The sequence below is a fragment of the Anabrus simplex genome, chromosome 7 (genome assembly GCF_040414725.1).
Source record: "Anabrus simplex isolate iqAnaSimp1 chromosome 7, ASM4041472v1, whole genome shotgun sequence".
NCBI classification, from domain to species: Eukaryota; Metazoa; Arthropoda; class Insecta; order Orthoptera; family Tettigoniidae; genus Anabrus; species Anabrus simplex.
Window position 1 is genome coordinate 152,864,480 of NC_090271.1, and position 20,649 is coordinate 152,885,128.

Consider the following 20,649-nt stretch of genomic DNA (forward strand, 5'->3'; position numbering starts at 1 on the left):
CTCCAGATACTTGGGACCATCAACGTTTCCATCGAAGAAGACGGGACCCATGACACCATCGCAGGATATGCCACACCACACTGTGATGCCTGGCTGATTCAATTGTGTAGTCATAATGACCTATGGGTTTTCATTGGCCCAGTACACGCAGTTGAGTCTGTTGGCGTGACCAGACAATTTGAAACAGGCTTCATCTGTCCACACGATGTTCGAAAGCAGGTCTGGTTGTTCAGTCAGTTGACTGGGCATAATCTCACAGAACTGGTAGTCTGCGGTCTGGATCGTCCTCCAGAAGGCCATGCAACAGTCTGGGGCGGGTACGGCTTAAGGTGCATCTGGTGCATCATACGTTGTAATGATGTCCTCGGGATACCCAGCTCCAAAGACTCATATTGCGTGGACTTCTTTTAACTATTTATGAATGTGAGGGCTACCGTCATCGCATTTTCCTGCCTCGATGTCGTACGCGATCGTCCAGACTTTGGTACATTGGCAACGGAACTCGTGGCCTCAAACTTGTCTCCGATGCAGTAAATCGTAAGGCGTGATGGCACTGGCAAAAGAAATTCCTCTTCCCACACTCTGTGCATGGTCTCAACATCGTTTACCACAGCCCTATTAGAAACAAAAGAAAGGGCACAATCAATTGAAATTGAAATTAGGCACAATTGATTTTGAAATTAGAAATTAATGAATCGGGCCGAGATTTGTGTGTGAGTGTCGGGGACAGGTTGCAGGAATGCATCAATGCCGAAGGTGTATACCTACTTTTGGGTCACCCTGTAAATTGACGGTGCGCAAGTAATACCTTGTATCCCACAGTACTCTTCCTATCCATTATTTTCATTAAACTGGGGCTGATGACCTTGATATTAGGCTCCTATAAGCAACAAGTATCATCATCACATTTTCATTTCATTTTCCTATGCCATTAGGTAAAGAAAAATGAGCCCTATTGTACCATACTATAGGAATGTATATTTTTATGAAGTATATGTGTGCACTCGTGCAGTATAATGCATTTAAGGTTCATTTTCCTTAACACATTAGCACAGGAAAGTAAACACAATGAACGTTGTTCTGATTGACTGTGGCTGGGAGGTGTGACCAGTCTTAAGGAGAATAATGGATTGGAAGAGCATAGCGAGATACAAGATTTTGCTCGTGCACCGTCGATTTAAAAGATTAGGGTTTTGTCTGTACATTGATAAGAATTTAAAAATAATGGCATTTCTGCATTGGCTATGTTCACAGTATAAAGGAAAATGCACTTTGTACTTTTCTGTCATGTCTGGATGCACATCACAAGAAAATGGCTGAATAGAAAAATGAAAATCCACAGCCTGTTTCCAGTCATTTGACCAGGTCAGGAATGGAATGAATGAAGCCCCCATCTAGCGTCGAGGATAGGAATTGTGCTGGCTGCCGAAGCCTGTCACACTCCTCTGGGGCAATGATTAATGAATGACAGATGAAATGAAATGATATTGGAGAGTGTTGCTGGAATGAAATATGACAGGGAAAACTGGAGTGGTGGTGGTGGTGGTGATTATTGTTTTAAGAGAAAGTACATCTCTATATCTCTCCTCTATATAATATAGGCCTACTAATCAGAGAGAAAAAAATGGAATGGATCCGACACTTCAAAGAATGAAGGTACCGGCCAAAGGAAGACAAGGGACACGAAGGGCGTGAAAATAAAGACAACCTAGACCTTGAGTGCTCTAATAGCGCCGGGGTCAGAAAAGAACAAGAGTTGATCAAGGGAGGTCTAATAGAATAGATGAAAGTGAGGAGCCTGGCACAAGTAACTGGAAGCAATGCCAGGACTCAGCTGAGGGCCCCATGGTCGCCAACCCACGCTCCAGAGTTCAGAGCCCATGTGGAAAAAAACGGACTACCCGGAGGAAAGCCTCCGCTTTGTCCAGCACAAAATCTCACAAGGAATGACCGGGATTTGATCCATGGAACCCAGCGGTGAGAGGCAGGCCTAATATATAAACATCCATTGAACCATCCCTTAACTCATTGCGGACCGTGGACGGCGTAAGACGTTCAAGCTTGCTCCTATGCTGCGGGCCGTGGACGGCGTAAGACGTTTAATGTTCCGCGCAAAGCAATGCTGTTTATATTCGTCATCTATGCATTCTTACACCTTAGTGAGCATTACTGGTTGTAGCAGGAAGTTGGTTGACCTTGTTGAGATAACCCTCGCGTTGAGTGGGCTCATGTTTATCTTAGCAGTTTTAGCTGGAAAATCTCATAACTTCCTCGCGCGTCAATTCGGTACTTGAGATTCCAATGCAGTGCGTGTCGTCCTTACCGAGTGTAGTATAATGGCTTATAATACAAAGTTTCTTACGGAAGATTAAATAGATATTGTTCACAATGATGAACTTATTCCTGAAATAGACTCAGATATTGAAAGTGAGAGTGGTGAGGAAATTGCGATTCCCGAATCCGATAGGCCTATAGAGAAAAGTGAAGTGCCTGATACATATCATTCTAGTTATTGTCCACCCGTTCCACCATTTACAGAGAATTCAGGTATAAACGTTCAAATAGAAAATAAGCAGGATATTTTGAGTTACGTGAGTATTTTCATGAATGAAGAATTTTATCAGTATGTGTGAGCAGACCAATCTATACGCGAGTCAAGTGATAAGTGCGGCGCCCCGGCCTTTCTCAAAGAATTAGTATTCATACTACGATATTTTCTAAAACAATGTTCCGAGTACGCTTCCTTCATATTCATTTCTTCACTTTGGTGACAGTAATCGTTATGCCGAAAATATAGATAGGCTGTATAAAATTAGACGTATTTTGAAACCTGTCACATCATATATCACACCTTAAATATTTGCTACAGGTAAGCACAAAGTATCATTTTTCTAACACTTATAGTTTAGGAGTAAATGTAAATTGTATTAAATGATGCACGTCAAGAAGGCCGGGCATGAAAATGGCCGGTCCAGGCATTCAAATGTCCCACTCAGAAGCAGGTACTGAACGTGTTAATAATGGCGTAGATCTCCACTAACAGAAAAATACTGCAAGTTTAACTTTTTAACTTTCACTATTTTTGTTTGAACATTGAAACTTACTAATAGTAAGTTCAATACGGGTAAAAATGTGAAATTGGTCTTATGCAATATGTTAGCCAACCAGGCAAAAAGTAAAATAAATAAATATATAAATCTCGAGGTCAGAGTAAGCAAAATTACCAAAGATCTATGGTTTCTAAAAGAATGTCAGAAATACAGTCTTAAGTTTTTGAGGTCAACTCAAAGAAATAATATACCAAGTCCAAGGTCATATGACATTCAATTCCTTCATTTACAATTCTTGTATTTATTATCTACGCCTATTCAATACATAAAATGTTTATTGTCCTAAAGGGACATTACTTTCCCATTTTCACACCAGGCAAATGCTGGGGCTGTACCTTAATTAAGGCCACGGCCACTTCCTTCCAACTCCTAGCCCTTTCCTATCCCATCGTCGCCATAAGACCTATCTGTGTCGGTGCGACGTAAAGCCCCTAGTAAAAAAAAAAAAAAAAAAAAAAGGGGGGACATTACAATACAAACAATTCGTACATGTTTAGCTCGCTGTATCGAGCATCTTCAGCCACCTTTCATACGATTGTCTCAAAGTGAAGTCATTCATTAAGTCGTATTTACAATAAATTTGCACATTAAAAATGTTTTACACAATAAAATGTCGTCACACTTAAAGAGTAAACAAAAAAACACAGTAATTAAAACTGAGAGGACTTTTCTTATTTGTGAAACTCGCAACCTGACTTTTAACCCTGTTTGTTATCATACCATTTTACTGTCCATCTCACAACATTATCGAGCTCATTTAGCAGTTGCTCACAATCTTGTAACTCAGGCTATTTATTACTGTATACATAATAACATCATCCGCGAAAAGCCTTACGGTATCTCTGATCAATTTCTTTATTCATATCATTTATATATATATATATAAGAAGACATAAAGGTCCAATAGTACTGCCTTGAGGAATTCCCTTCTCAATTATTACAGGGTCAGATAAAGCTTCGCCTACCCTAATTCCCTGAAATCTATTTTCTAGGAATATAGCCACCCATTCAGTCACTCTTTTGTCTAGACCAGTTGCACTCATTTTTGCCAGTAGTCTCCCATGGTCCACCCCATCAAATGCCTTAGACAGGTCAATTGCGATGCAATCCATTTGACCTTCTGAAGCCAAGATATCTGCTATATCTTGCTGGAATTCTACAAGTTGAGCTTAAGTGGAATAACCTTTCCTGAATCCGAACTGCCTTCTATTGAACCAGTTATTAATTTTGCAAATATGTCTAATCAGAAAGAATGCTTTCCCAAAGCTTACATGCAACACATATCAAACTGACTGGCCTGTAATTTTCAGTTTTCTGTCTATCACCCTTTCCTTTATACACAGGGGCTACTATAGCAACCCTCCATTCATTGGTATAGCTCCTTCATGCAGACAATAATTCAATTACTTCAGGTGTCTTTAGTATATCCCCTGAAATCTTATCGATTCCAGTCGCTTTTCTAGTTTTCAACTTTTGTATTTTATTGTAAATGTCATTATCATAGGTACATTTCAATTCTTCTTTAGTATTAGTCACCTCCTCTAACAGGACATTATCCCTGTAACCAACAATTGTTACATACTGCTGGCACACTCCCCTTGTTCGTTTATGATTCAGAGTATGGTTCCTGAGTACAGATCCTTACCAGGATTATTTGACTCGAGAACTGGAAGAAATGCAAAGGAAAGCAGCACGATTTGTCCAGGGTAATATCCGACAAAGAGTAGTTCTACGAAAAGTTGTAAACTTTGGGATGGGAAGACTTCGTAATAAGGATACAAGCTGCTCGAATAAGCAGTATGTTCCGAGCCGTCAGTGGAGAGAATGTGTGGAATGTCATTAGTAGATGAATAGCTTAGCTGGCCTTGTGGTGTATGGGTAACGTGCTTGCCTCTTACCTGGAGGCAAGGTCAGGGATGTTTTCTTGGATCAGAGGGCTGGTTCAAGGTCCACTCAGCCTACGTGATTAGAATTGAGGAACTGTGATGGTGAGGTAGCGGCCCCAGTCTAGAAAGACTAGTATAACGGCCGAGAGGATTCGTCGTGCTGACCACACAACACCTCGTAATCTGCAGGCCTTCGTGCTGAGCAGCAGTCACTTGGTAATCCAAGGCCCTTCAGGGCTGTAGTGCCATGGGGTTGGTTAGTTAGTTAGGTTAGATGAATAAGCTTGCATCATAATATGAAGATAAAGTTGGAATTTACGAGGACAAATTGGACCAAAATTTGTTTATAGGAAGAGGAATTAGGGATTGGAATAATTTGCCAAGGGAGGTGTTCAATAAAGTTACGTCTTTGAAGTTATTTAAGAAAAGACTAGGTAAACATCAGATCGGGAATCTGCCACTTGGGCGACAGCCCTAAATACAGATCAGTGGAGGTTGAATGATTTGATTGGTTGATTGATGACGACGACGACTTGGTCTTAATGGAAGACTGTGCTGGAACTTGATAATAGGTGCAGTGAGTATGGTATGGCATTTCCAAGGCTAAAATGATATCAGTAGGGAAGAAATCTAAGAGAACTGAATGTCGGGTTGGGAATACACAACTGCAACAGGTGGATCATTTCAGGTATTTGGGATATATATTCTCCCAGGATGATAGTATAGTAAATTGGGTTTGAATCAAGGTGCAGCAAAGGAAATGCAATGAGCTTGCACAAGGAGGAAATCAGCTTCCAGACAAAAGTATCTTTACATTGGTCGGATTTCACACCAACTTTGCTGTACAGGAGGAAAGCTGGGTTAACTCAGGATTTGTTAATCATAAGTTAGTTGTATAATAGACTTGAAAGTAGTGAGAATGATCACTTTATAAATGGGGAACAATGGCAAGAGGATATTCAGAATGAGGAGATAAAGGCTAAATTGGGAGTGAACTCTATGTATGAAGTGGTACGCATAAACTGGATTCGGTGGTGGGGTCATGTGAGACGAATGGAAGAGAGGAGAATAATGGACTTTATCATAGAAGGTAAGGGAAGTAGAGGGTGACCAAGGCGAAGATGTTAGCTTAAATTTCTGTTAATTAAAAGATAAGAGATATGGAACTAAACGAGGCCACAGAGCTAGTTAAAGATGTATGTAGGTATTAGCCTACGGAAAAGCACGCAATTAGATGACAGCTCAGTCCATTTTTTTTTTTTAGTTTCCCTTGATTATTTAAAATTATAAGAAATTAAATAATCATTTTAAAAATTCATGACTTGACTTGTTTTGAATTTTTCTTTTCTGTTCACATACTGAAATATTGTTGGTCTTCCATATTTATGAAAACAAATTTATCTCATTCCAGCTATTCGTGAGGATACAGGGCACTGTTTGAACAGTATGCCAAAATTCTTCATCAGAAGTATCCTGAAATTAGTATTGAAGGTGATGTTTATCCCCCACCAAATTATAATGCTGTGTTAGCTCAAGCTTTGGTGAGTATTTTTACTGCTTAGCTTAGTTTTTATAAATATCATATATACTGGATTTATTATTCATCATTTTGTGCCATGTGAACAAATGTATAGTCCCTGCTATGTAAGCTTATACACTAAAGGTACAACCTCCGCCGCCTTACCGACTATCAGCAGCAGAAGTTAAACGTGGGCAAGAAAATTAAAGGCAACAGCAAAAATAACTCATTACCATCAAACACTTACCGCTACCTTAGTTAAAACAATTAGTTACCCAGAGACCATGAACCAAAATAAGAGTTGGTACGGCAGTAAATTTCTAGTCTACAATAAAGAGAATAAGTTTTTCATAATGAACATAACTTACATATTTAAAAAAAAAAAAAAAAAAAAAAAAGAGAATTAAGCCATCACTATCAGGGAAAACGTCCAAATTTAAAACCACCCAAACTGGGTTACATAATTAAATGTAGAGATAAAACCTTAATGTACCGTCCGGATGGAGAAATAAAATTAAATGATACATTTGCATAACTTCTAAACAATCAAACTTCGTGTGAAATTTTAAACATATTTCATGCATCGTGTCTTCCAGAAATATTTTCTTTTCACAACATTTCTTTAACTTATAAACATTTTCATTACTCAGAAAACACGTAGGTCGATCACCACGGAGATTTCACACGGCCCCCAGTACTTGCCTCGCGGATGAGAAAATAGACATAAACCGGCAGAAGGCCAGATAAATATAAGAATGAAAAGGTAGAGGGATAAATGAAATTACATTTAAGCAAGGATAACTAAATGAAAAATCCCAATGAAGCGGAACAAGATCCGCACACATCTTTAAAAGAATCCCAACATCACCAAACAACGTCAAACAGTCACTATCACAAGCGGGACCAGTTTCCATGGTGACGTAAACACGCCAAGAAACCTTGGCAACCCCGAAACATGAACCAAAACAACACTGGTCCAGTAAGAAAAATATGAAGGTTAAAAGGAAAAATTACAAATACACGGTCAAAATTAAATAAGCAGAAACAGAGGTAAACAAGAAATTAAAACGAATAAAGAGACTGGCACCCAAGTGAAATCTCGTGTAGTTTTAAAATTATACACAGAGTACTTTCATAGTTACTCAATAGTATTACTAAATAAATTGTTTTTAATTAATCACACTTTTTTTTTACCAAACAGTTTGCATGTATAACTAGGTACAATTTCGAAACCCAACTTAGAAAAACCTAAGGTAACTAAATAAAACAGGACGACATAATAAATTCAAGACCCACGACGATACTCAAGACGAAAGATTTTCAGCACATATTTCTTCACGCAGCAGGAAGCAGATCCAAGACAGAAATGAAGAGGAGACTTACTTGCATTGTTGAAGTTTGCAGAAGTATGCTAGTATCCATTACTCACGTAAAAGAAATATACTTGAAATTACTAAATTCATAATTAAAGGAAAGACGTTCTCTGAGTCAGATAAAGCAGCACTAAGGACTAAATCCTTATGCAAAAACACTGTTATCCAGTATCCATGTGGTAGATCAGAAGGCGCTGCAGAAGTTAGGACGAAACACATCTTGCCTCCATCGTACTCCTGCGATTACTCAAGCATGGCATGTCACGCCAACAGGCAGCATGGCCCACCACCAACAAACGGAAGAGTAAGAGACTCACCCTCAAGATGACACGACGACTTAGGGCACGGAAACATACCAGACCAAGTTTAAGGATTTCAAGAGAACATTAAAGCAATATAATCTCATGGTTACAATGACGAAGATGGTATCAAATAAATACTACTACTAGTTGAATACAACACGGAAATAATTTCCGAATGACACAAATTTCTATAGCACGAATGCAGTTTTCGAAATATGGTTGGGGAGAGTGAAACCTCGTCACCAACGTGACAACCTCCGTCCCAGAAACCACACGTAATCCTCTTACCATACAGTGGTAAAACAATCAAGAATTTTTTTTAGAAGTACCAATCACATGAGAGAAAGACCACAGAACTAATTTTTTTTTTTTTTTTTTTTTTTACCATGCTTGCAAGATGCATAATATACTACCATTCTCATAGTACTTAGACCTTTTACAATGTAAAACAAGGTCAACTGTTCAGCATACTTTGTAGACGTAATTTAAGTTCATAATTTACATAACCCTTTTTTTTTTTTAACCTTTCACACACCAATGTTTTTTTTCTTTTGAACACAGAGTTCCATTAAGAAAGTTCTACAATACACATCCTTGTAGTTCGAGATATTTTTGTTGTACCAAATGAATGTTAATTACATGTTAAAGTTCAGTAGGTTTCAATTACTTAGTTACACCTAATTGTTATCCATAGGCATCAAAAGAGTAATCACCAGCTAGGCATTCAGAAGTTCTCACATATTGTTAGAAGGATCAGGCCTTTTTAATTTAACATCACAAGGGTCCTGCCACGTACCTTGAAAATCGGCACCAATAGTTTATATCTTCATTCTTTTATCGTAATGTTCTTATCGACATGCATCCATTTTAAGGCTTCAAGATTACCATCATAATATTTATCCTATCTATTGGGTTTTCATGATAAAAGAGCGCAACATCTTGTTTCATGGCAGATCAATTAGCATCAATTAAAAATAAAGGAAATGCAAAGGTGCAAGGGAGGGCAAAAGGAGGCGCAATTGGTGAATGAAAACTACAGGAGAACCAAATTCAAAATTTAGATCAACATAGATTTGTTACTCTTGATTGAGTCAGGGCCAAAGTATACCACTCAAAAACACAGAGAGCACCGAAGGCACACATGCAAGGGTTTATCACCAGAGGAAGTATGAGTAAAGCACAGGGTATACCTACAATACTGGGAGGAGGACAAACAATTAAAGTTGTATCTCCACAGTTAAAAGGTAATTGTAAATTCAACACTCGGTTCAGTTACCAACCCAATACACAGGTTCAAAATTACCATTAAACAATAACCCATTATCGAGAACATCAAATGCTACTCAGGGTACCATGAACACTGTACCAGATGACAACACCCCACAGAAGTCCTAACCCGATACAGAAATACCAAGCAAGGTAGTTCAACGTCTGACCCGAACCAGATAAACGTAAGTCACCTGGACGTAGATCAAGAGAAATTTTTTCCCAGAGAAGAAGTCATTACACAAGTATAACCCAAGAAAGTACGAACAAATTCAAAGTTTAGAACTTAGCAGATACAGGACTATGACATGGTGAAGAATTAATCGTTCAAAAAAATTTCAAAATACACTGACAGGGACATTAAATAAATTTTCAACTAACACCGCTTCAACTCTCCATATCACAATACATCACCTAATTGAATAAGAATAAGGACAAGCAACCAATATGCAATTAATAAGTCATGCTTCAATTAACCAGGGATAGGGGATTAAATATGAAAAATCCAAGGCTTAAACGGAAAACAAATTCATAGCAAGGAAAGAGTAGGCAGGATCGGTTGGAGATCTCTACAATTTCAGGATGGAGGGTGCGCAATCAGGTTTGTCGTCAACAACAGATCAACCAACTAACACCAAGCTACCAAAACTTCCAGATCAAAAGTTGATACAATGTTGGACCACACAGCTTATTTTTTTTTTTTTGCTAGGGGCTTTACGTCGCACCGACACAGATAGGTCTTATGGCGACGATGGGATGGGAAAGGCCTAGGAGTTGGAAGGAAGCGGCCGTGGCCTTAATTAAGGTACAGCCCCAGCATTTGCCTGGTGTGAAAATGGGAAACCACGGAAAACCATCTTCAGGGCTGCCGATAGTGGGATTCGAACCTATTATCTCCCGGATGCAAGCTCACAGCCGCGCGCCTCTACGCGCACGGCCAACTCGCCCGGTACACAGCTTATTATGGTCCACACAGTTACCAGAAGGGTATCAAAATCATAATCAGCAAATCGGTAAATCATACAGCTCCGCATAAATACATATGAAGTAAAACAGGGGACTCCATATCGTAGATACATGAAACAAACAAATAAGATATTAGACAAGATCACTGCACTCTTTTTTTACAATTTTATATCACAATATTTGTTTTCTTTCTGCCAGTCTTTCAACAACTTAATGCCGTACCATTAACACGTTCAGTACCTGCTTCTGAGCGGGACACTTGAATGCCTGGACCGGCCATTTTGATGCCCGGCCCTCTTGACTTGCATCACTTAATACAATTTACGATTACTCCTAAACTATAAATGTTAGAAAAATGATACTTTGTGCTTACCACTAGTAAATATTTAGGGTGTGATATCTGGTGTCACAGGTTTCAAAATACGTCTAATTTTATACAGCCTATCTGTATTTTCGGCATAATGATTACTGTCACCGAAGTGAAGAAATGAAAGAATATGAAGGAAGCGTATTCGGGACATTATATTAGAAAATATCGGAGTGTGAAAAACAGGGTTTTCGGTCCAGTATATTTTTATATCTGCCGGCCCCGTGGTGTAGGGGTAGCGTGCCTGCCTCTTACCCGGAGGCCCTGGGTTCGATTCCCGGCCAGGTCAGGGATTCTTACCTGGACCTGAGGGCTGGTTCGAGGTCCACTCAGCCTACGTGATTAGAATTGAGGAGCTATCTAACGGTGAGATAGCGGCCCCGATCTAGAAAGCCAAGAATAACGGCCAAGAGGATTCGTCGTGCTGATCACACGACACCTCGTAATCTGCAGGCCTTCGGGCTGAGCAGCGGTCGCTTGGTAGGCCAAGGCCCTTCAAGGGCTGTACTACCATGGGGTTTGGGGTTTTTATATTTTTATATCAGGATTTTGGACCAATCGGTTTCCATGATCGCATGATCGAATTCTATGTGAAAGGCCGCGGCGCCGCGCTTATAACTTGACTCGCGTATAGATTGGTCTGCTCACACACATACTGATAAAATTCGTCATTCATTAAAATACTCACGTAACTCAAAATATCCTGCTTATATTTTATTTGAATGTTTATACCTGAATTCTCTGTAAGTGGTGGAACGGGTGGACAATAACTAGGATGGTATGTATCAGGCACTTCACTTTTCTCTATAGACCTATCGGATTCGGGAATCGGAATTTTCTCGTCACTCTCACTTTCACTATCTGAGTCTATTTCAGGAATAAGTTCATCACCAGAATAGTCATTGTGAACAATACTTAATACTTTTTCTTCCATAATAAACTTTGTTTTATATGCCATTATACTACACTCGGTAGGAACGACATGCACTGCATTGAAATCTCAAGTACCGTCTTGATGCGCGAGGAAGTGCTGAGATATTCCCGCTAAAACAGCTAAGATAAACATAAGCCCACTCAACATGACGGTTATCTCAAAAAGGTCAACCAACTTCCTGCTACAACCAGTAACGCTGACTAAGGTGTAAGAATGCATAGATGATGAATATAAACAGCATTGCTTCGTGCAGAACATTAAACGTCTTACGCCGTCCACGGCCCGCAGCATAGGAGCAAGCTTAAACGTCTTACGCCGTCCACGGTCCGCAATGAGTTAATATAGAACCTAGGAAGGGTGCAATCAACCTGCAGTAGATATGAGCAGTCGGCACTCAACTATCAGCACATACACCTCCAACAGACCAGATTACAAAAGTGAGGATGCAACAAACCTACATGAATCCCCCAACACCCGAACAAAATAACCTAAGCTGCTGCTACCACTTCACTCTGCTGCCTTACCGACTATCAGCAGCAGCAGTTAAACATAGGCAAGAAAATTAAAGGCAACAGCAAAAATAACTCATTATTAGGGCTCGGATGTTTAGGAAAAGTCATATTTTTTCTTTGTCTCTATTTTCTTGTCTGATTGGATTTCGGTGCAAATCAGGTGATTATCGTCACAATTAAGTGATTTTAATTTGTCGTATAAATGCATATTTTGGCTTTTTTTTGCCATAAGGTCATATTTTGAGCTATTTTAGTAGAAACATCATATTTCGGTCATATTTCGGAGGTTTGACGGCAGCTGTAGGTGTGTGAAATCATCTTCAACGTACCGAATGCGAACTAGTGTTTACAAAACTGCTTCTCGGTATCACGCTGTTGATACTAGTCAAATAACCAACCCACTGTACTCGGCAACCTGGTCTCCCAGGTAGAGACAGAAATAATCCGGAAAATCCCGTCCCAGCAGTGAGCTAATTACTTCTGGTAATTGCTCACTTGTCTTTGTTCAGATATTAGAACCTCAACCTCCTTTCACTTACACAAGCGTTAGTTTACAGTAAATCGTATCCCAACACACATTCCAGTATGCCTAAGGAAAAGTCTTCTACTAGTGTTAAGTTACGAAGCTTTGTTAAGGAATTTGGAGAAGAATATTTCTGTACAGACGGTTTAGTTCTATTTTGCAAGTTGTGTGAAGTGAAAGTCGTGGCTGAAAAACGTTTTAATGTGCAACAACATTGTAACACGGCGAAACACAGCAACAATGTCAAACGACAACATGTCGATAAGAAGAGGCAGCAATTGATATTCGATAAGGCTGTTACATCTTCAGAGATGGACAGATGTTCGGATTTTTCAAAGGAACTTTGTGAGATGATGGTGTCTGCAAACATTCCTCTAAACAAGGTGAACAATACCCATTTCAAGAATTTTCTGGAGAAATACACTAAAAAATCTGTTCCTACAGAATCGACACTGTGAAAAAACTATTTATCGCTTTGCTATGAAAATACTCTAAATTGGATTCGATACAGTGTAGCAGACAATAAGATTTGGATATTTATTGATGAGACGACGGACACTGCAGGCAGGTATATAGGGAATGTAATTATTGGAACACTCCGTGCTGATCGCCCTAGGGATATTTTTCTACTAACTTCAGAAGTTTTAGAGAGAACAAATCATTTGATTCCAATTCTTTTTTATAATGCACTAAAAATTTTGTGGAAGGATGAAATTAAGCGGGAAAACTTTCTTCTCTTTGTTACCGATGCTGCTCTGTACATGGTGAAAGCTGCTGTTTTATCCAAGAATGATTCACGTCACTTGCCTTGTGCGTGCTCTGCATAGGTTGGCAGAAGAAATTCGTGGACATTTTCTTGAAGTCGATAAATTCATATCTAATGTCAAATTTTTTTTTTGAAAGCACCACTGCGGGTTGCGACTTTCAAGGAGTTGAGCTCCTTTGACGCCACTCCCTCTACAGCCATTTCTTACAGGTGGGGGACGTGGCTCGATGCTGCCGCGTATTATTGCGTAAACTACTCCACTATCAAAAACATTGTTAACGGCTTCAACAAAGATGATGTCTCTTCTATCAAGATTGCCCAGGAATTGTTTTCCAACAGTTCGTCAGATAGTTTGGCATATATTAAGTCGAACTTTGGAAGTACAGTATATCGAGTGCAATTACTCGTTTAGAATCTGCTGGCTTAGAAACTCATGCAAGTATTGACATTTGAGAAGTGTTGAACTTTCAGTACAACAATCACATGGAATAGTTGGTGACAGTGTAAAATGGAAACTTCAAAATGTGCTTAATCGAAATGATGGTTTTCACCGTGTGTGCAAGTTGAATGATGTTCTTGGAGGAGAAGGTAATCTTCAAGATGAGTGCATACTCGACAGCAGTGATTTAACATTGTTTAAATATGCACCAATAACGTCTTGTGATGTAGAAACGAGAAACAAGAATGTGTTAAGAGATAATTGGAGGTCTTTCGCGCCTGATGCTTTGAAGATGAGTCTTGTCATACACTTCAATTCCACCCGCGGAGAAGAATGAAAAAGGTATGTGAGTTTGCACTATAGGCTCTGACTCCCTACCATAATGTACTGAAAGACATCTATTTAATTCGTTTCTTGGTTCACTGTTTAAACTTTAATGCATTTGAATAATGTTAATGAAATCTGGGCTTAAACGTTCCAAAATATATTTTTTAAATAGATTGATTTCTAGTTTTCTCGTATTTCAAACAACCAATGCAGGGTACAAGCGTGCACTTTTACAATGTTGTGTGATCTGATAATCTTAGCGAACTTAGTTCACAAAAGTTTGATAAGTGAATCAAGGATAATAGACTGTGAATAATTGCTGCACATGTATATTCAGAAAACTTTTTTTTTTTTTTTTTTTTTTTTGCTATTTGCTTTACGTCGCACCGACACATGTCTTATGGCGACGATGGGATAGGAAAGCCGTAGGAAGTGGAAGGAAGCGGCCGTGGCCTTAATTAAGGTACAGCCCCGGCATTTGCCTGGTGTGAAAATGGGAAACCACGGAAAACCATCTTCAGGGCTGCCGACAGTGGGGCTCGAACCCACTATCTCCTGATTACTGAATACTGGCCGCACTTAAGCGACTGCAGCTATCGAGCTCGGTATTCAGAAAACTAATATTAAAGTAAAAATAAAGAAATTAGTTAACATGTATCAGAGGAATTACCGTTCTGATTTATAATTTATTTTAAAATGCCTATATTTTGATAAATCATTTTCGGGTCATATTTTGTCATTTTTACGTCAGATTTTGTCACTTTTGAGGTCATATTTCCTTATTTTTGAGGTCATATTTGCTTGCTTATTTGGGCTATTTTTAGGTCTTAAAGATCCGAGCCCTACTCATTACCATCAAACACTTACCGCTACCTTAGTTAAAACAGTTACCCAGAGACCATGAACCAAAATAAGAGTTGGTACGGCAGTAAATTTCTAGTCTACAATAAAGAGAACAAGTTCTTCATAATGAACATAACTTACATATTTATTATTAAAAAAAGAAAAAGAATTAAGCCATCACTATCAGGGAAAATTTCAAAATTTAAAACCACCCAAACTGGGTTACAAAATTAAATGTAGGAATAAAACCTTAATGTACCATCCGGAGGAAAAAATAGAATTAAACGATACATTTGCATAACTTCTAAACAATCAAACTTCGTGTGAAATTTTTAACATGTTTCATGCATCGCGTCTTCCAGAAATATTTTCTTTTCACAACATTTCTTTAACTTATAAACATTTTCATTACTCAGAAAATACCACGGAGATTTCACATGGCCCCCAGTACTTGCCTCACGGATGAGAAAATAGCTGACATTAACCGGCAGAAGGCGAGAGAAATATAAGAATGTAAAGGTAGGGGGATAAAGTAAATTACATTTAAGCAAGGATAACTAAATGAAAAATCCCAATGAAGTGGAACAAGATCCGCACACATCTTTAAAAGAATCCCAACGTCACCAAACAACATCAAACAGTCACTATCACAAGCGGGACCAGTTACCATGGTGACGTAAACACGCCAAGAAACCTTGGCAACCCCGAAACATGAACCAAAACAACACTGGTCCAGTAAGAAAAACATGAAGGTTAAAAGGAAAAATTACAAATACACGGTCAAAATTAAATAAGCAGAAACAGAGGTAAACAAGAAATTAAAACGAATCAAGAGACTGGCACCCAAGTGAAATCTCGCGTAGTTTTAAAATTATACACAGAGTACTCTCATAGTTACTCAATAGTATTACTAAATAAATTGTTTTTAATTAATCACACTTTTTTTTACCAAACGGTTTGGATGTATAACTAGTACAATTTGGAAACCCAACTTAGAAAAACCTAAGGTAACTAAATAAAACAGGACGACATAATAAATTCGAGACCCACAACGATACTCAAGACGAAAGATTTTCAGCACATATTTCTTCACGCAGCAGGAAGCAGATCCAAGACAGAAATGAAGAAGAGACTTACTTGCATTGTTGAAGTTTGCAGAAGTATGCTAGTATCCATTACTCATGTAAATGAAATATACTTGAAATTACTAAATTCATAATTAAAGGAAAGACGTTCTCCGAGTCAGATAAAGCAGCACTAAGGACTAAATCCTTATGCAGAAACACTGTTATAGTTGGGGACAAAACATGACGACCTCAGTTCTTGGAAGCGAGCTGAAAGCCAGTAGTCAATCACACCCTGCACCCTGCTGAGTTAACAAGCTCTAAGTGATCCTTGTTTGTTTTGGAGAGGCTGCCAAACCACTTTCTTCCTCATTCTCTGTAGTATTTACCCTTTCTTCATGTAGAGTGCAGTAGCCGATTTGGCAACTCTGGCTGCAGTAGAGGTAGTGAATCCTATAAGTCGCTCATAGACACAGAGCTGCTGCTGGAAAGTAGTGGTGTGAGGCGAGGTCGTCATGATTTGTCCCCAACTATATCCAGTATCCATGTGGTAGATCGGAAGGCGATCCAGAAGTGAGGACGAAACACGTCTTGCCTCCATCGTACTCCAGCGATTACTCAAGCATGGCGTCTCACGCCAACAGGCAGCATGGCCCACCACCAACGAACGGAAGAGTAAGAGATTCGCCCTCAAGGTGACACTACGACTTAGGGCACGGTAACATACTGGACCAAGTTTAAGGATTCCAAGAGAAAACATTAAAGCAATATAATCTCATGGTTACAATGACGAAGATGGTATCAAATAAATAATGTGGGCAAAGCCACGTAAAATGTACTAGTTGAATACAACATGGAAATAATTTCCGAATGACACAAATTTCTATAGCACGAATGCAGTTTTTGAAATATGGTTGGGGAGAGCTAAATTTCGTCACTAATGTGACAAACCTTACTCCTTCTCCCCTGTTAATACTGAAGGTAGTGATTTATAGTTATTTTCTAACTGTTGGGTTTGATTCAGTGTCGCTAACTACCCCCTGTGGGTAGGGGATGCAGACGAAGAATACACCCACGGTATCCCCTGCCTGTCGTAAGAGGCGACTAAAAGGGGTGACCAAGCGATGATTGTATTAGAACCATGAAGCTACTTGTGATTAGTACCACCACGCGGGGAACACCACAGTTCGCTTTTACTTGCGCGTAGTACCACTATGTTAGGTACAAAATAGGTTTGTGATTAGTAGCAAAAGAGTGCGTTCCGGCTTTTAGAGTACCTGTTATTAATACCACTTAGAAGCAACACCATGGTTTTGGCTTGCCTATGATTAGTACCCACTATATGAGGAACACCACTGGATAGTGCGAGTCCCTGTGGTTAGTACACGTATGTGATGAACACCATAGGTTTGGCAGCCATGACGAAGTAAAGTGGTTCAGTGTTTTATTTATTAGTGATATCCCCAACAACATACGCAAGGCAAACACTGAAGAATACGGTTATATTAATGCAGATGTTTTCATATTTGTTGTCTGGTGTTTTTCACACCTTTCAGTGCACTGTTGTTTTTTTATCAGCCCCAGCAGAAAAAGTTGTCATATATGTTCTCATCTTTTAATACTTTCCTTCCATTTTTAGAAATGGTAGATATAGTTTTCATTGTGCCGGTGGGTACACAATGTAAAATGCCCTATCGTCGGAAAAAATCATATCTAGTGTTTCCATATCCCTGTTGGAGAGTTAACAAGGTTTTGCTGTAATAGTATTGACTAGGTAGAGGCTAATCTTCTATTTTATTATGTTGTAAATTGTCATTGTAGAACCACAATGAAATTTATTACATATAACACAGGGTTTATGAAGAATAAAGGCGTAATACTGACGAAACCAGAAGGGATAATGAACAGATGGAAAGAATATTTCAGTTAACTGCTCAAAGTGAGAAACCAGACATGTGGAGAATGTATCCAGGCAACAGGAATAGAAGTAACGATACATTACAATGACAGAGGTGGAATGGGCAGTAAAAAGATAAACATGGGAAATGCTATGGGAACAGATAAAGTAGTCATAAAATTATCAAGGCTGCAGGACCAGCAGGACTCCAGTGTACTAAAATTCAAGTGTGTATGGAGAGAAAAAATAAGTGCCTAAGGATTGGGAAAATGGGGCTATATTACCAGTGTTCAAGAAAGGAGCTAAGAAGATGTGCGTTAACTATCAAGGAATCACCATCATTTCCCATGTTGCCAAGATAATGGAAAGGATGTTGAAGAGAAGACTTAGAAAAGGCAGAAAATCAACAGTGGAACCCATTTTCATTCTGAGACAGAGCATGGAAAAGAGTGGGGAATAGGGGAAGGATATAGTAATGACGTTTATAGATTTACAAAAAGCTTACAACAGCATTCCCAGAACAAAAGTTTGTGAAAGCCTAACACATAGGGGCATTGGCAAAGATCTATTAATGATGATAAATGCAGTACATGATAACTGTCGCAGTGTGTGAAGACAACAGTGGGCAGATCAGAACGGTTTGGAATTGACGATGGGCTAAAACAAGGGTGTGATGTCATGGTTACTGTTCATAATGGTGATGAAATGAAATGGCATATGGCTTTTAGTGCTGGGAGTGTCCGAGGAGATGTTCGGCTTGCCAGGTGCAGGTCTTGTGATTTGACGCCCGTAGGCGACCTGTGCGTTGTGATGAGGATGAACTGATGATGAAGATGACACATAAACCCAGCCCCTGTGCCAGCAAAATTAACCAATGATGGTAAAAATTTCCGACCTTGCTGGGAATCGAACCCGGGACCCCTGTGACTAAAGGCCAGCACGCTAACCATTTAGCCATGGAGCCGGACATGGTGGTGATGGATGACATCGTAAAGGCAGCAAGGGAATATTAAGATAGGAAAGAATGAATGTAATGATATTTGCGTCTGATGATGTGATCTGGGGAGAAGATGAGGGAGGAGGTGGTACAACAACAGATGAATGTACTGAATAGGATTGAACAAAGGGGATTGAAGATCAATGCAGAGAAGAGCAAGACAATAGTGATGAGTAGAAGAAGTAAATAAAGGAAAAGGAGCTATCAAAATTGGAGACAAGGAACTGGAAGTAGTAGAACAATACTTGGGGAATGAACTGACAGAAAATGGAAGACTAGATATGAAAATTAGTAGAAGCAGTGTTCTCCCTAGAACCTTTTTAATGGGCGCACCACCCTGCCATTTTTAAAGACTGTCCAGGTAACCTAACCTAGATATGTGCTAGTTACATAATATTAATACATATCCGAGTCATTGGGTGCTCCAAATTAAGATGTAATTATTATTATTAGCTTTATTGGCCACATTGGATCACTTGAGTCTTCCATGTACACTTTTTCTTTGAAGGTTGTACTGTTTGATTCTTCTTATCTGCTCAGTACTTCTTCATTTGTTCTGATCACAGTGTTCTTAATTCATCTCAAATCTCTACAGGCCTTCTATGCATCATTTCAGTTGAAAATTTGTGATTCTCAAGAAGGGTGGTAATTTTATTTTTTTGAGATCCTCTTGAATTTCTTTGATCCAATGCCCTGCTGTCTTCTTTCCCAGATTTCTCATCACTAGTTGTCGTAAAATCCTGCGAAAGAATTAACAGATTCTTTTTTTCTTCATCGTGCTGGTAACAGGGTCAGTCCCTTGATAGACAGTTTCATTGGGGAGGATTCTCCAGACTCCTTCAACCTGGCACTTTTTATTTATACAAGTTCTGATAATTCTTCGTTTAGTTTTGAGGAGCTGATGAGTTCTTCTTTCATTTTTAATTTGGAACAAGGTTTTGCAAGCGTAAGTAGCTTCGGGCAAAGTTACAGTTTTGTAGTGTTGGATCTCACTGTCTATTGACAAGAACTTTTTGTTATAAGTTGACCAGGTTAGAAGTTGTGCTTTTTTCCTTTTATTGGTTATATTTATCCATTTTTTGATCATTTAAGTCAAGGGGTTTCAGTGGCATGATCTCAGTTTTCTCAAAGGATATTTGTAATCGTATTTTTAACGCAATTTTTTGGAGACTGGTGATCTGAGCATGGACTTCTTCCATGTCAAGGGCTAAGAGAGCTAAATCATCTGCAAACTCTAGGCAGTTTGTCCCTATTGAGGGTTTTGCTTCAATTTTGATTTTAGGTGGATATTCTTTTTGCCAAATTTTCATGATGTAATCTAGAGCCACATTGAAAAGCAGTGGGGGTAATCTGTCACCTTGTCTGAGGCCTGCATTTATTATAAAAGCATTTGACATTTCTCCCCTGAACTTTACTTTTGAAACTGTTGGTTGAAGTCAGGCCCTAGTTCAATAATTTTTGTTAATTTAGGATGAAGTCCATATGATCTGAGGATTTTTAAAAGAGTGGGTCCGTGTATACTGTCATAAGCCTTTTTTGAAATCAATGAATGAAGTAA

The 20,649-nt window shown here is 39.0% G+C and overlaps 1 pseudogene; it reads left to right on the forward strand.

Annotated features, from left to right (window-relative positions):
* Window positions 1-457: 457 nt before the first annotated feature.
* The window catches only part of LOC136877748 (thioredoxin reductase-like selenoprotein T homolog CG3887), a 56,625-nt pseudogene continuing 36,433 nt past the window's right edge, over window positions 458-20,649 (forward strand).